Raw genomic sequence first — 16546 nt, forward strand, 5'->3', positions numbered from 1 at the left:
CCCAGGTTCTATTTATATCTTTCTTGAAGTCAACTTTAAGTCAATTCATTTTTTTAAATTTAGCCTTTTCTAACCAATATTATTTGTGAAATCATGGGTTTAACATGCCAATCATATATTTTTCTTCCAATGCACTGTAAATACATTTAGTCATTCATTCAAGAGATATTTAGGGCTGGGTGGCCGGGCGCGGTGGCTCACGCTTGTAATCCCAGCACTTTGGGAGGCCGAGGCGGGCAGATCACGAGGTCAGGAGATCGAGACCACGGTGAAACCCCATCTCTACTAAAAATACAAAAAAATTAGCCGGGCGCAGTGGCGGGCGCCTGTAGTCCCAGCTACTCGGAGAGGCTGAGGCAGGAGAATGGCGTGAACCCGGGAGGCGGAGCTTGCAGTGAGCCGAGATCGCGCTACTGCACTCCAGCCTGGGCGACAGAGCGAGACTCCGTCTCAAAAAAAAAAAAAAAAAAAAGAGATATTTAGGGCTGGGTGCAGTGGCTCGCACCTGTAATCCCAGCACTTCGGGAGGCTAAGGCGGGTGGATCATCTGAGGTCAGAAGTTCAAGGCCAGCCTGGCCAACATGGTGAAACCCTGTCTCTACTAAAAATACAAAAATTAGCCGGGCATGGTGGCAGGTGCCTGTAATCCCAGCTACTCAGGAGGCTGAGGCAGGAGAATCGTTTGAACCCGGGAGGTGGAGGTTGGAGTCAGCCAAGATCACGTCACTGCACTCTAGCCTGGGTGACAGACATTCCGTCTCAAAAATATATAACTAATATACATTATAATGAATACATTCAAGTAGTCATGCATTCAGCAGCTATGAAGAGTGCCTTTTTATGTTAGAACAGCCTGGCACAGTTCTAAGCTCTTGAGCACTTGTGCTGATCCCAGACCCCAGTCGCTCCCATGACTGAGAAGAGCGATGACTTAAGAAGTTCTATGGTGTATTTACTGGGGACCCAAGTCAGGGTGCACCCAATCCCAGGCCTGGCGCTGGAAGCTTTCTTCTACTCTTCATTTGCCTCCATGCAGTGGGCAGGAGGGAGATCAGAAGGCATGGAGGGATCTATGTTAGGGCCTGGCTTCTTGTGTTCACTTTTTCATCTCATTCTCCCTTATAGGTGACTGCAGGAAAAATGGACTAAAGCCTGCTCTGTGGGTTTGGCTAGCGTGTGTGTGTGTGTGTGTGTGTGTGTGTGTGTGTGTGTGTTTTCTCTTTCTTTCTCTTCCTTCATGTCCTCTTTCCAGGCACCCCCATGAGTAAATTGGCTCAGGGCAAGCCAGCCACGCTCACACTTTTTATTTTCCCGACAGGCCTTCATCCTTCTCCTAACATTGCTTTGGTCTCCAGGCCCACGCACTGCTAAGATCCCAAGATTCAGACTGGGGGATAGAAGTTGAGGAGATGCCACCGTTAGGCTGAGCTGGGAGCTTCTGTCCACCTTTATCAGACTTGATCAGACTGTGCACCCTGGGGTATCACCCTCTGCTTCAATTAACACAACGACTTCTCACCTTCACATGCTTTTCCAAGGCTCCTTCTTCAAGGGGGACTTGGCTCGGTCAATTATTTCCTTCGCCTGTTGCATGTTCAGTGTTTTCCTTTCTTCTCGAGCCTTGCCCTCTGTGGACTGACATGTTCCTCCATGGCAAAAACAAAAACAACCAGCCCAAACCGGTTCTCTCTGCCCTCCTGCCCTCTGCATGTCATTGCTGCTTCCTCCCTCCCTTTCATGGCACTGAATGGTGAGAGTGCAATACCCTCAGCAGCGCCTAACAGTCAGCAGTGAGCGCTCAGGACCCTCACCCACCTCTGCGGCTGATGACCCTCTCTTTGGCTCTGGCCCCAGCCGGCCTTGCGCTGTTCCTTCTCAAGGTTTTTCCTGGCTCATTTTCGTGCCCCCTCCCCGGAGGGTCCTGGAGGTCTGAGTCCTCTGGCCGCCTCTCCTCTCTCCTTGCACTCCTCCTCTCGTGGAGCGACCCCGTCTGTGCCACCTTCTCACCTTCCACGCCACACACCTTCAGCCTTCGCTGAGAAGACAGCAGGGCTGCAGCATCGTGTTGCATTCTCATCCCTCACGGAGCCGAGAACTAAAAATTGAAACAGAGAAACCTCCTGACAAGGCCTCTGGCAAGTTCAATGGGAACAACTCAGGTTTTCAGAAAGAAGTGTGATCCCTGCAGCCAGCGGGTTCAAAAGAACGAAGAGATTTATCAAGAATGAGACATACCAGACCAGCTGTGTTGCTTTCTATTGACAGGAAGCAAATCAGCTGCTCAGGAAAAGGTCAAGCGTGGCACCTGGTCTCAGAGAGGTGTCCATCAAAGGCTGTCATAATAGCCCTATGGACAAGAAGGAGACCTGGGCCAGGTGAGAGTGCTGCAAAACCATTTGTCCCAAGGAGTTGTGGCTGGGACTTAGGGAAAGGAGGGGCTCCAGAGGCACTGTGACAGTGTCAGAGCGACTACAGGCTCCTCAGGAGATGTTGAGGGAAAAGAAAGGGCTGGGACGTGCCCTGAGACTTCCTGTGCACACGCACTGGTCCCCTCTGCTGATTCAGGGCTCCCCTAAAACAGCCACCCTCATCACGAGTATGGTACCAGGCAGTGGCAAAACCTGTTACAACATCAGCAGGGCCGGGCGCGGTGGCTCCTGCCTGTAATCCCAGCACTTTGGGAGGGCATTGCAGGAGGATCACTTGAGGCCAGGAGTTCGAAACCCCTTCTCTACAAAAAATACAAAAACCAGCCAGCTTGGTGGTGCATGCCTGTAGTCCCAGCTACTTGGGAGGCTGAGGTGGGAGGATTGTTTGAGCCTGGGAGGTCGAGGCTGCAGTGAGCTATGATTGCACCACTGCACCAAAGCAAGACCCCATTTCAAAAAACAACAAACAAACAAAAAACACACCAGCAGGTTCTGACTGTGCAGCCTCAGAAAGCCCCCGGCTTTCCTGTTCAGCAAGCAGGCGCCCTGCAGAGTGAAGGTGCTTTCCCAGAGCCACCCTCAAGTGCTGCTGGAGGCCCAGATTCCTTCAAATGACCTGGGCAGCCCTGCTGGAATGCAGTGTGACAACAGAAACAAGTTGGCTGCTTGGGGAAACCATGCGGGTGTCCCCAGGCTCTGATTTGGTAACCGCAGATACTCTTTGATAAATCGTAGAACCATTAGGCACTGGTCTGGGCAGTATGTGTGTGGATGGGGAATCTGTTTATGAGAATATAAAATAAAACGTGCAAACACAGGAGAAGTAGAAGATACAGGTGGCAGGGTGGAGTGAGAACTGAAGTCAGGACTGGGGAGCTGGAGGAGGAAATCAGGCCTGAAGAAACTTTGTGGCCAAAGCCAGCAAATCTTGTATATGTAGGGTCTCCATGAACTGTCCTAAAATTTCCAAGAGAAGCAGACATCTATCAAGTAGAAGATAAAAAGGGATGCTGACCAGGGAGGCCGGATGCTGGTAGGTAGAGCCCATGACTGGAGAAGCAAGAGCAGCACAAGGTCCCTGAGGGGTAGTTAAGAGCAGCTGGTGGCCGGGCGCGGTGGCTCATGCCTGTAATCCCAGCACTTTACGAGGCCGAGGAGGGTGGGTCACTTGAGGTCAGGAGTTTGAAACCAGCCTGGCCAACATGGTGAAACCACGTCTCTACTAAAAATAACAAAAAAATTAGTCAGTCATGGTGGCGCGCACCTGTAATCCCAGCTAAACTTGGAGGCCAAGGCAAGAGAATCATTTGAACCCCAGAGGCAGAGGTTGCAGTGAGCCAAGATTGCACCACTGCACTCCAGTCTGGGGCAACAGAGCAAGACTCCGTCTCAAAAACAAAACATAACAAAAAACACAAAGAAAAGAAAAGCGGCTGGAGGCTGGGTATGGTGGCTCACACCTATAATCCCAGCACTTTAGGAGGCCAGGGCAGGAGAATCGCTTGAGTCCAGGAGTTTGAAACCAGCTTAGGTGAAATCCCTTCTCTACAAAAAAAAACCAGAAATTAGCCGGGTGTGGTGGTGCCCCAGGTCTCAGCTACTTGGTGGGCTGAGGCAGGAGGATCCCTTGAACCCAGGAGGCCAAGGCTGCAGTAAGCCGAGATTGTGCCCCTGCACTCCAGCCTGGGTGACAAAGTGAGACCCTGTCTCAAAAAAAAAAAAAAAAAAAAAAGCAGCCGGCACCTTGCTACCTTCCCATCTCTCTTCTGTTATGGGGTGGGGGTTCAAAATCAAGATAAATAATTAAATAATTTAAATATTTTTTCCTCAAGATTTTCTTTTTCTTGACAATAAACTTATTTTTCATAAAATATATCAAGTATAGAGGCAAAAATAGAGAAAAATATAACAACCAATCTTTTAAATATTAGCATTATGCTGGCTGAGCATGGCGTCTCACTCCTTTAATCTCAGCACTTTAGGAGGCCAAGGCAGGAGGATCACTTGAGGCCAGGAGTTCAAGACCAGCCTGAGCAACATAGTGAGACCCCCATCTCTACAAAAAATAAAAAATTAGCCAGGTATGGTGGCACATACCTGTGGTCCCAGCTATTCAGGAGGCTGAGGTGGGAGGATTGCTTTAGTCCAGGAGGTTGAGGTTTCAGTGAGCTGTGATCACACTACCGCACTCCAGCCTGAACAACAGAGCCAGATCCATCGCAAAAAATAAAAAAGTTAGGATTATTCCATTTTGCATCAGATCTTATTTATTTATTATTATTTTTTAAGACAGAGTCTCACTCTCTTGCCCAGGCTGGAGTGCAGTGGCGCAATCTCAGCTCACTGTAACCTCTACCTCCCAGGTTCAAGTGATGCTCCTGTCTCAGCCTCCCAAGTAGCTGGGATTACAGGTGGGTGTCACCACGCCTGGCTAATTTTTGTATTTTTAATAGAGACAGGGCTTTACCTTGTTGGCCAGTGTGGTCTCGAACTCCTGACCTCAAGTGATCTGCCTGCCTTGGCCTCCCAAAGTGCTGGGATTACAGGTGTGAGCCACCACTCCCGGCTAGATCTTGTGTTTTAGATAGTATTGCAGATACAGTGGAGGGACGTACTCTCTTTCTGTTTCTAAGAGGCTACCTCAGTTCTATCAGCTTCTAGTCACTCTTGCTGCCTTCTGGCCATGGAGTACAAATCCTTTTGAGAATCACAGTACATAGATTTTTTTTCTTTTATTCTTAAAGAGTTCATTTTGCCTGGTATGTACATAGGTCTTGATGTAGGAAGGCAGGCACTGAAGTGAATGCTAAATTCCCTCTCTTGCTCAGGAAGGGAGGCAGAGGGTGGAAGGTGGGTGTGTGAGGGAAGATCTGTTGCTAACTGAGGTCTAAAGTAACAAAGACGCCTTCAAGCTGTGCCTATGTAATTAAGAGCACCCGCCCAAGCACTGGCACCAGTTTCTCTTGTTTATGACTTTAATCTTGCTGGTTGTCCTTTCATTCACATGTTTACTGAATTGTCCACCCTTTTTATGGTATGACCTTTTAACCACCAGGGTTCATGAACCATTATTGTAATTTTCCACTTATGTGACTTGATCTGCAGTTGGGTGTTACCATACTTACTCAAATATTTCCTGCTTATTCCTGCAAAATTAGGACAAAGATCTCAAAGATTTTCTGAGGAATAAGTGAGATTAACGTCTGTGTATTTAGCACAGTAATTGGCAATATACAGTTCCTAGTAAATGCTTTTCCCCCTTTTCTAATTCTCATAAATGTCTGTTTAAAACTCCATTAGAATTATCAGAGTTGCCAACAAGCACTGCAGATAGAGTTTCTGGAAACTACTTTTGGTCCATTTGTGAAAATTGTGGCATTTACTTTCTTCTGATTAGCCTAGACACTGGAAAACCTGCAGGAATTAACAATGTAAAGTATAATATTTTAAGATGTAAAAACAAGGGCCAGTCGCAGTGGCTCACACCTTTTTTTTTTTTTTTTTGATATGGAATCTGGCTCTGTCACCCAGGCTGGAGTGCAGTGGAATGATCTCGGCTCACTGCAAGCTCCACCTCCTGGGTTCATGCCATTCTCCTGCCTCAGCCTCCTGAGTAGGTGGAACTACAGGAGCCTGCCATCACGCCCAGCTAATTTTTCTATTTTTAGTAGAGACAGGGTTTCACCGTGTTAGCCAGGATGGTCTCGATCTCCTGACCTTGTGATCTGCCCGACTCAGCCTCCCAAGGTGCTGGGATTACAGGCATGAGCCACCACAGCTCACACCTTTAATCCCAGCACTTTGGGAGGCTGAGGCGGGCTGATCTCTTAAGGCCAGGAGTTTGAGACCAGCCTGGGCAACATAGTGAAATCTCATCTCTACAAAACATGCAAGAAACTAGCCAGGTGTGGTGGCATGAGCCTATGGTCCCAGCTACCAGGGAGGCTGAGGTGGGAGGATTGCTTAAGCCTGGGAAGTTGAGGCTGCAGTGAGCCAAGATTGTGCCACTGCATTCCAGCCTGGGTGACAGAGTAAGACCCTGTCTCAAAAAAAAAAAAAAAAAATTCAAAAACATAGTTTTGTGCAAATATAGAATGATCACAAGTCAAATATTTTATTCAATTCAATTAATGAGGGCACTGGTAAGATGTTAAGATTATTTCAAAGGGAATTTGAGGAACAGAGAGGCAAAGAGAAAAGATAAAATGGTTTTGCAAATAGATGCAAAACTGGTTAATATCCTACAGTGCAGGCCAGGCGCGGTGGCTCACACTTGTAATCCCAGCACTTTGGGAGGCCGAGGCAGGCGGATCATGAGGTCAGGAGATCGAGACCATGGTGAAACCCCGTCTCTACTAAAAATACAAAAAAAAAATTAGCCGGGCGTGGTGGCGGGCGCCTGTAGTCCCAGCTACTCGGAGAGGCTGAGGCAGGAGAATAGCATGAACCCGGGAGGCGGAGCTTGCAGTGAGCAGAGATTGCACCACTGCACTCCAGCCTGGGCAACAGAGCAAGACTCTGTCTCAAAAAAAAAAAAAAAAAATCCTACAGTGCAATAAAATGTAATGTTTGGTGTTCTCTCTTCTGCAGAGGAGAAATCAATTGTATCTTTATCAGACAAAATTTATTTGCATTGCTATGGATAAGAATTTGCCTTACCAGGCCGGGCGCGGTGGCTCACACCTGTAATCCCAGCACTTTGGGAGGCCGGGGCCAGTGGATCACAAGGTCAGGAGATCGAGACCGTCCTGGCTAACATGGTGAAACCCCATCTCTACTAAAAATACAAAAAAAAATTAGCTGGGCGTGGTGGCGGGCGCCTGTAGTCCCAGCTACTCCGGAGGCTGAGGCAGGAGAATGGCGTGAACCTGGGAGGCGGAGCTTGCAGTGAGCGGAGATTGTGCCACTGCACTCCAGCCTAGGTGACAGAGCAAGACTCTGTCTCAAAAAAAAAAGAATTTGCCTTACCATCAGATTTTTTTTTACAATTTTACTTCATTTCCTACAAAATTATAAAATAAATTAGTCAATAAGAAATCAGTTAAATTGCACAACCCTATAAAATCCAAAAATTCCAGAAATTCCAATCGGCAGTAATAACAATTCCATTGAAAGGAAACCTAGTAATCTCCTTTGCCCATTTCCATATCTTGGATAATTTTCTCTGGCAATTCTTATGCATTTAGGATGTGGTCTAGGAGGAAGCCTTGGAATTTTCTCACTCTGGATTGTGGAACCACAAAGTCAGTCTGGAGCTGCCTACATCTGGACACCTAGGCTCCTGTCACAGCCAGTTTATTATTTCCAGTCACTCATTACTGGGATTCTCCTCTCCCTGGGGCGTTATGAAGGTAAGGAGACGGTTCTTGGGCAGTCAGTTTCAGCATTAACCATTTTATTCCCACATTTGGCAATAGGGCTTGCCGTCCATTATTTATAGCCTCTGTCTTAGTCTGTTCTGTGTTGCTATAACACTGTACCACAGACTGGGAAATTTATGAAGAAAATCAATTTATTTCTCACAGTTCTGGAGTCTGGAAGTTCAATATCAAAGTGCCAGCATCTGACAAGGGCCTTCTTGCTGAGTCATCCCATGGCAGAGGCCAAAAGAGCAAGAGAGAGCAAGGGCAACTGAGCAAAAGGAGGCCAAACTCACTTTTACAACAGCCCACTCTCGAGATAACTAACCCACTCCCTCAAAAATGACATTAATCCATTCACGAGAGCAGAACGCTTATGACCTAATCACCTTATTAGGCCCCACCTCCTAATACTGTTGCATTGGGGATTAAGTTTCCAACACATGAGTTTTGGAGGACACATTCAAACCATAGAAGCTTCCTTCCAAAACCTGTCTCAACTGCCCAAAGCCTTTTCCAGACTCTTCTTCTACTTGCAAACCCTCCATTCAAACCAAAGAAACAATTAATAGAACCTTAAATTTGCAAAAACCATGTGGTTTGTTAAACAATTAATCATGCACAACCTTACAACTTTTTTTTTTTTTTTTTTTTTTTTTTGAGACAGAGTCTTGCTCTGTCACCCAGGCTGGACTGCAGTGGCACGATCTCGGCTCACTGCAACCTCCGCCTCTGGGGTTCAAGCAATTCTCCTGCCTCAGCCTCCTGAGTAGCTGGGATTATAGGCACCCGCCACCACGCCCAGCTAATTTTTGTATTTTTAGTAGAGATGGGGTTTCACCATGTTGGTCAGGCTGGTCTCAACCCCCGACCTCGTGATCCGCCTGCCTCGGCCTCCCAAAGTGCTGGGATTACAGGCGTGAGCCACCGTGCCTGGCCATGCACAACCTTGCAACATCTCTTGTATCACATTTTTAAACTTATCTATCTTTTTTTGAGTGTTCTTATGTCTTGTGTTTTCAATGAAGTTGCACTTCTAGAATAGATACCAGAAATTTTTCTCCTCTACCACCACCCCATATTAGATGTTAGTTTTTTGTGGTTTTTTTTGGACAGATTCTCACTCTGTCACCAGGCTGGAGTGCAGTGGCACGATCTCGGCTCACTGCAACCTCTGCCTCCTGGGTTCAAGCGATTCTCCTGCCTCGGCCTCCCAAGTAGCTGGGACTGCAGGCACCTGCCACCACGCCTGGCTAATTTTTGTATTTTTAGTAGAGACGGGGTATCACCATATTAGGCAGGCTGGTCTCGAACTTCTGGCCTTGTGATCTGCCCACTTTGGCCTCCCAAAGTGCTGGGATTACAGGTGTGAGCGCCACACCCGGCCCTGATTTTTTTTTTAATATACAGATGGGGGTCTCATTATGTTGGCAAGGGTGGTCTTGAACTCCTGGCTTCAAGCAATCCTCCTGCCTTGGTCTCTCAAAGTGCTGGGATTACAGGCTTGAGCCACCATGCCTGGCGTAGGTATTAGCTATTTTGTATTAAAGGGCTAGAAAAAAGGGCTCAGAAAAAATCTTTGACTTCTCAATACCTTCACAATAGTGTGCAGACACTTAGTAGAGAGTCCAAGTTCCCCCTCAATATTTTCCACCTTCTTGTGCCAGGCCAAATGCTTACCCCCAAACATTTCTTTTTGCATCTCTGTATCTACGCTCCCAACTTGGAATGCTCTTTTACTTTACTTTCAGGGCTTAATTCAAATGCTGCCTTTTCCATGAAGTCTTCCTTGATCCCTCTAATTAGAAGTTACCAAGTGACTTGCCTTGTCCTGTAAAGATCTCCAGTGAGATGACGCAGGACACAGGTGTGGAGCCAGACTGCCCGAATTCCCTTATTAGTTTTGTGATCTTTGGCGAGTTATTGTAGGAGACCAGCATATGCCAGCACAAAATATGCCTCCTTAGCATAAGGACTATTTTGACCTGACGATTTTGAGAAGCTACAGATACAGGAGAAGCTCTGAAAACAGTAGAAATTACCCTTTTGTAAAGGAAATTTAATCTATAAAGGAAGTCTCCATTTTTTGTTTGTTTGTTTGTTTGTTTGTTTGTTTTGAGACAGAATCTCACTCTGTCGCCAGGCTGGAGTGCAGTGGCATGATCTCAGCTCACTGCAATCTCCGCCTCCCAGGTTCAAGCAATTCTCCTGCCTTGACCTCCCGAGTAGCTGGGACTATAGGTGCATGACACCACACCTAGCTAATTTTTGTGTTTTTAGCAGAAATGGGGTTTCACCATGTTGACCAGGCTGGTCTCAAACTAGTGACCTCAGGTGATCCACCCGCCTTGGCCTCCCAAATTGCTGGGATTACAGGCATGAGCCACCACGCCTGGCCGGAAGTCTCCATTTGTAAGGGTTGTCTTCCTTTCTGTACCAGGAAAAGCAGGATGATTCTAAATCACTAGGAACTCATCAGTAGAGATGGCTCTGATTTAAATCGGCGCAGCAAACCTCACTCTTGTTTCCTCTGCTGTTCCTGGCGGCTCCCTCCTTGTCAGCCTTCTCCACACCCTTCTTTCCGTGTCCAGCAAACGGTGGTATGGAACCCTGAATTCAAAGCCGCCTCTTTGAGGTTTACTCCTTTCTCTGTGTATCTCCTATGGATACCTAGGAGGTATACATGTTGTTAAACTTCTGGAGTTTTGTTTTGTTTTGAGACAGGATCTTGCTCTGTTGCCCAGGCTGGAGTATAGTGGCACAATCTCAGCTCACTGCAGCCTCAACCTCCGGGGCTCAGGTGATCCTATTACCTCAGCCTCCCAAGTAGCTAAGAATACAGGCACCTGCCACTGCCCAGTTAATTTTATTTTGAATTTTTTGTAGAGACAGCGTCTCAGCCATGTTGCCAAGGTTGGTCTCAAACTTCTGAGCTCAAGCAATCCTCCCGCCTAGGCCTCCCAAAGTACTGGGATTACAGGCATGAGCCACTGTGCCCGGCCTGTTTTTCTCTTGTTATCTGTCCTGTGTTACAGAGGCCCATCCTGTCTAAGAACTATGAAGGGCAGAAAAAGAAGTTATTTTTCCTCCCCTTCAATATTAAACCACTCTGTGCCTGAGTTTTCTAAAAAGAGTGCTACCCACTCACATCATAGGGTTTTTGTGAAGATTAAATTAATACATGTAAAGCATTTAGAAGATGCCTAGAACATAGTGAGTGCCCAGTAAAAGTTAGTTATTATTGTGGCCGGGTGCGGTGGCCCACGCCTGTAATCCCAGCACTTTGGGAGGCCGAGGCGGGTGGATTACCTGAGGTCGGGAGTTCAAGACCAGCCTGACCAACGTGGAGAAACCCTGTCTCTACTAAAAATACAAAAAATTAACCAGGAGTGGTGGTGCACACCTGTAATCCCAGCTACTCGGGAGGCTGAGGCAGGAGAATCGCTTGAACCTGAGAGGCGGAGGTTGCGGTGAGCTGAGATTGCGCCACTGCACTCCAGCCTGGGCAACAAGAGCAAAACTCCATCTCAAAAAAAAAAGAGTTATTATTATTCCTTTCAGATGCTCTCAATTCTTTGCTAGTGCTTCTTTCAGAGTTTTTGTTTGTTTGTTTGTTTGCTTGTTTTTGAAGCAGAGTCTCATTCTATCGCCCAGGCTGCAGCACAGTGGCATGATTTTGGCTCACTGCAGCCTCGATTTTCTGGGCTCAAGCCATCCTCCCACCTCAGCCTCCCGAGTAGCTGGGATTACAGGCACCCACCACCATGCCTGGCTATTTTTTTTTAAATGTAATACTGTTTATTTAACTTCAAAAACATTTCAGCATTCTAAACATACCAAAAAAAAGCAAAAATGTTGCAAATCGTGTTTAAGTACAGGAGGTTCTTGAACTTTCATTGATGCAGTGGCTCTTTGCTGACAATGAAGAGTTCTACAGTTTGTTTAAAAACTACCCCACTTAACTCAAAAAAACAAACAAACAAACAAACAAAAACTTCTCATGCCAGCTGACCCCGCTTTGTCCACAGCTAAGATGGCAGCAGAATGCTATGTCACTGTATACAGAAACAAGACAACCTGAAGCTGAATGGATGCCCACTGCATAGTCAACAGGTCCAGCCTGACAGTACACGCCCTGAGCTACAGCCCCTCCAAAAGGCATCTTCCCCACAGCCTCAGTGCCGAGCAAGGAGCATCAAGAGTTTGTCTTGGCTGTTTTGTTCTTTTTACAAACTATAGAGATATACAGTTGATAACTCAGGATTTCTAGCCAATAACCATATAGTTAACACCACCTTACAAATAAAAAGAAAATGCCAGAAACATCTTTAAATGCCTTGTCACACCAACAGCAAAGTTCACAGAGAGAGGAGAACATGAGAGTGCCTTTTCATTTTAAAAATGTTTGGAAATATGTACAACTTTGATGCAGTTTCAGGGTGCTCCAGACACCCATGGCCACTTCACGTAAACCACTGGCAATTTCTAGAGCACTTTGAAAGACTACACAATCATGATCAAATTTTGTAATTAAACCTAATGAGGGCAACAGACACTTCTCAAATAAGAGATGTGTCAATTATGGTGCCCCCCTACTCTAAGTATTCACAAGGAGACAGATAAACAGTTTCTTTGTTCATCCTGCTGGTCCTCCTCCTCCTCTTCTTCCTCCTCGTCATCTTCATCTTCCTCTTCCACCTTTTTCCGGGCAACTTTAGCAGGACCCTTTGCACCATCAAACTTTCCTTTCAACTTATAGTCAACGACATCTTTCTCATCTCCTTCAGCTTTGTCGCCTTAGTGATGTAAGGCTGCTTTGCACTGTCATTTAAGTTATTCCACATCTCACCCAGCTTTTTTGCCACATCTCCAATAGAGGTGCCGGGGTTTGTGGATTTGATCTTGGGGCAGAATTCTGAACAGAACAGGAAGAATCCAGACAGTGCCCTTTTGGGGGCATTAGGATCCTTCTTCTTCTTGCCTCCCTTAGCTGGTCCATAATCCTTCATTTCTTGATCATAGCACACTTCATCCGCCTTTGCCATTTCATCAAATTTAAACTTCTCTTTCCTGGACATTGTCTTCCACCTCCAAGAGCACTTCTTGGAAAAGTCTGCAAAATTGACAGGGACTTCTCGGTTTTTCTTCTTATGTTCTTCTCTGCATTGGAACAGGAATTAAAAGAAATTAAAGAGGCCGGGCGCAGTGGCTCACGCCTGTAATCTCAGCACTTCGGGAGGCTGAGGCGGGCGGATCACCTGAGGTCCGGAGTTCGAGACCAGCTTGACCAACATGGAGAAACCCTGTCTCTACTAAAAATACAAAAAATTAGCCGGGCATGGTGGAGCATGCCTTTAATCCCAGCTACTCCAGAGGCTGAGGCAGGAGAATGGCTTGAACCTGGGAGGCGGAGGTTGCTGTGAGCTGAGATCACACCATTGCACTCCAGCCTGGGCAACAAGAGCAAAACTCCATCTCAGAAAAAAAAAAGAAATTAAAGAATGTGTAAGCAAAAACTCAGTTCTATGTAAGAAAACCCAATTCTCCCTGAGAAAGAAAAAAAGCTGAAGTCCTTTAAAATTGACTGACATTTTCCTGTGGCTGGTGAGCCTTATCTCTCCCTTTCCCAGGCATTGTGAAGACTCTGTTTCTCTAGCTGTGCAGCTGCAAGGTCACTAGGCAGATAATCTCAAGTCATAAAACATGTTGTTCCTTGGAAAGTAAGAAATGATGTAACTCATGTCTTAATTAAATAACTGTCTTTGTTTCTTGCTTCTGTAACATGCTTCCCCCTGCACAGATCTCCCTCCGCCCCACAAAATGCTTAAAAGGTAGCTTGACTCTTTGTTCGTGGCTCAGTCCTTTGGATGTTAATCCGACTGGGTCGGTGCACCTAAATAATTAAATAATTCCTCCTCAACCCCTCAGTCTTTCTGATTCCTTAATTATCCCACTGCAGCATGTCTGCACAGAGAAGGCATAAGCCAGACATCTTGCCCTTTGGTTTCTTGGGGTCACCTTTAGCCATCCTGACTGTATTGTTCACTAGTCTGGGTAGCGCAGGGCACAACGCGTGGCTCGGCGCTCCCTAGCCTCATGCTAGCTGCCTCCATGAGAGCCGCCTCCATGCCTGGCTAATTTTTTTTTTTTTTTGAGACGGAGTCTTGCTGTGTCACCCAGGCTGGAGTGTAGCAGCACGATCTTGGCTCACTGCAACCTCCGCCTCCCAGGTTCAAGCGATTCTCCTGCCTCAGCCGGCTGAGTAGCTGGGATTACAGGTGCCTGCCACCATGCCCGGCTAATTTTTGTATTTTTAGTAGAGACAGGGTTTCACCATGTTGATCAGGCTGGTCTTGAACTCTTGACTTCATGATCCACCCACCATGGCCTCCCAAAGTGTTGGGATTACAGGCGTGAGCCACTGTGCCCAGTCTGGCTAATTTTTATATTTTCAGTAGAGACAAGGTTTCATCATGTTGGCCAGGCTGATCTCAAACTCCTGACCTCAAATGATCTGCCCACCTTGGCCTCCCAAAGAGCTGGGATTACAGGCATAAGCCACTGTGCCTGGCCACTTTTTACTTTTTCTTTTGTTGTAGAGACAAGGTTTCATTAGGTTTTCCAGGCTGGTCTCGAACTCCTGGACTTAAGCAATCCTCCTGCCTCAGCCTCCCAAAGTGCTGAGATTACAGACAGGAGCTACTGTGCCCAACCCTATTATACTTATAATAATTAGTTCATCAGTTTACATATATTTATACTCTTACACTAAGTTTATCAGTCTCATATATATTTTATTCACTTTTTACGTTTCTGTCTCCTTCACTGAAGTAAGCTCCTTAAGGGATGTTTAGGGAACATTTGCGAATGAATGAACAAATTTAAGAATGAGTGAATGGGTAATTGGAGCCTTGGTTCTCAGTAAACAAATCTTAATAAAAAATCAGACTAGTTGGGTGTGGTGGCTCCTGCCTGTAATCGCAGCACTTTGGGAGGCTGAGGCGGGCAGATCACAAGTTCAGGAGTTCAAGACCAGCCTGGCCAACATAGTGAAACCCCGTTTCTAATAAAAATACAAAAAAATTTAGCCAGGCATGGTGGCATGTGCCTGTAGTCCCAGCTACTCAGGAGGCTGCGGCACGAGAATCACTTGAATCCAGGAGGCAGAGGTTGTGGTGAGCCAAGATCACTCCACTGCACTCCAGCCTGGGCAACAGTGCAAGGCTCCATCTCAAAAAAAAAAAAAAAAAAAGATTCAGGCTGGGCTTGGTGGCTCATGCCTGTAATCCCAGCACTTTGGGGGGCCAAAGCAGGCGTATCACCTGAGGTCGGGAGTTTGAGACCAGCCTGACCAACATGGAAAAACCCCATCTCTACTAAAAATACAAAATTAGCTGGGTGTGGTGGCACACGCCTGTGATCCCAGCTACCAGGGAGGCTGAGGCAGGAGAATTGCTTGAACCTGGGAGGCAGAGGTTGCGGTGAGCTGAGATCACGCCCTTGCACTCTAGCCTGGGCAACAAGAGCAAAACTCTACTCAGACTTTCTGCTCATGATATGTGGAATTTTTTTGTGTGTGTGCCAAAATATCATGTTGAAGGATTTTTTGACAAACCACCAAGCCCATGAAATAAGCCTTTATTTTGCAGTGTCAGGTATCTGTTTGAAGTGTAATGTTTGGACAGGCCGGAAATCTACAGCACCAGGATTTTTCCTACATAAACCATCTTTGGTATATTTGTTTTCTGGGTGTTAAATCAGAATAGTAACTTGATAGTCAGTTTATTGTGCCTCCTAAAATTCACACAGATGGTTTTTATCCCCCTCGCCATCAACGAAAGCCCTAAGCTGAACACTAGGTACATTATCACTAGCAAGTTATGTGACCTTGAGCAAGTCACCTCTACAATCTCAGGTTCCATTTCCTCATTTCAAACAGAAGGTGAGTTCATTTCCTGTTCTGTGTGGCTGCTTAGTGCCATTCCCACTTCCTCCTGCATTCTCCCTGGTATCACAGGAACTGGCATCTGGGACATGACGGTTCCTGTACCTGCTCATCTGCAGGGCTCCAGTGCAGGTTCTGCCAATAAATAGTGTATCTACAAAATTAAGAGAGTGAGAGGAGTAGAGAGGATTATTGCTTCTGGCAGCGGAAGGCAGGTGAGCAGACTTCAGCAGGCTTTGGAAAGAAGGTTTTAGCCACATGTTCCAGGTGTCTTCTTGCAAGGTGTTCACCTCAGTGCTGCAGGGAGCTGAGTTCATTGGTAGTTCCTACACAGCTTGATTTTCTTAACACTAGCAGCAGTCTTCTGCCCTTCCAACAGTTTTGTTTGTTTGTTTTATATAAAAATTAGGCCTGGTGCAGTGGCTCATGCCTGTAATCCCAGCACTTTGGGAGGCCAAAGTGGGAGGATCACCTGAGGTCAGGAGTTCGAGACCAGCCTAGCCAACGTGGTGAAACCCTATCTCTACAAAAGTACAAGAAAATTAGCTGGGCATGATGGCAGGTGCCTGTAATCCCAGCTAATCTGGAGGCTGAGGCAGAAGAATCACTCCAGCCTGGGCAAGACAGCGAGACTCCATCTCAACAACAACAAAAAAAGGCCAGGTGCAGTGGCTCATGCCTGTAATCCCAGCACTTTGCGAGGCTGAGGCAGGCAGATCACTTGAGGTCAGGAGTTTGAGACCAGCCTGGCCAACATGGTGAAACCCTGTCTCTAGTAAAAATACAAAAATTAGCCAGGCATGGTGGTGCAT

General features: G+C 46.6%; 1 long non-coding RNA gene and 1 pseudogene across 2 annotated transcripts in view; one reads left to right on the forward strand and one right to left on the reverse strand.

The window, feature by feature from the left end:
• LOC131384370 (uncharacterized) overlaps nucleotides 1-7943 on the forward strand; it is a 34645-nt gene extending 26702 nt beyond the window's left edge. Inside the window, exon 4 of one of the 2 annotated variants that reach the window (XR_009215160.1) lies at nucleotides 7616-7943. This is a non-coding gene — a long non-coding RNA (uncharacterized LOC131384370). Of the gene's footprint in view, nucleotides 1-1318; nucleotides 2235-7615 lie in introns of those variants that run through there. The other variant, XR_009215159.1, reaches the window with a different exon arrangement.
• A 4439-nt stretch (nucleotides 7944-12382) lies between these two features.
• Nucleotides 12383-15825, reverse strand: LOC116475385 (high mobility group protein B3-like; annotated as a pseudogene).
• Between the last annotated feature and the right edge of the window lie 721 nt (nucleotides 15826-16546).

The sequence above is a fragment of the Hylobates moloch genome, unplaced genomic scaffold (assembly GCF_009828535.3).
Source record: "Hylobates moloch isolate HMO894 unplaced genomic scaffold, HMol_V3 SCAFFOLD_10, whole genome shotgun sequence".
NCBI lineage: Eukaryota > Metazoa > Chordata > Mammalia > Primates > Hylobatidae > Hylobates > Hylobates moloch.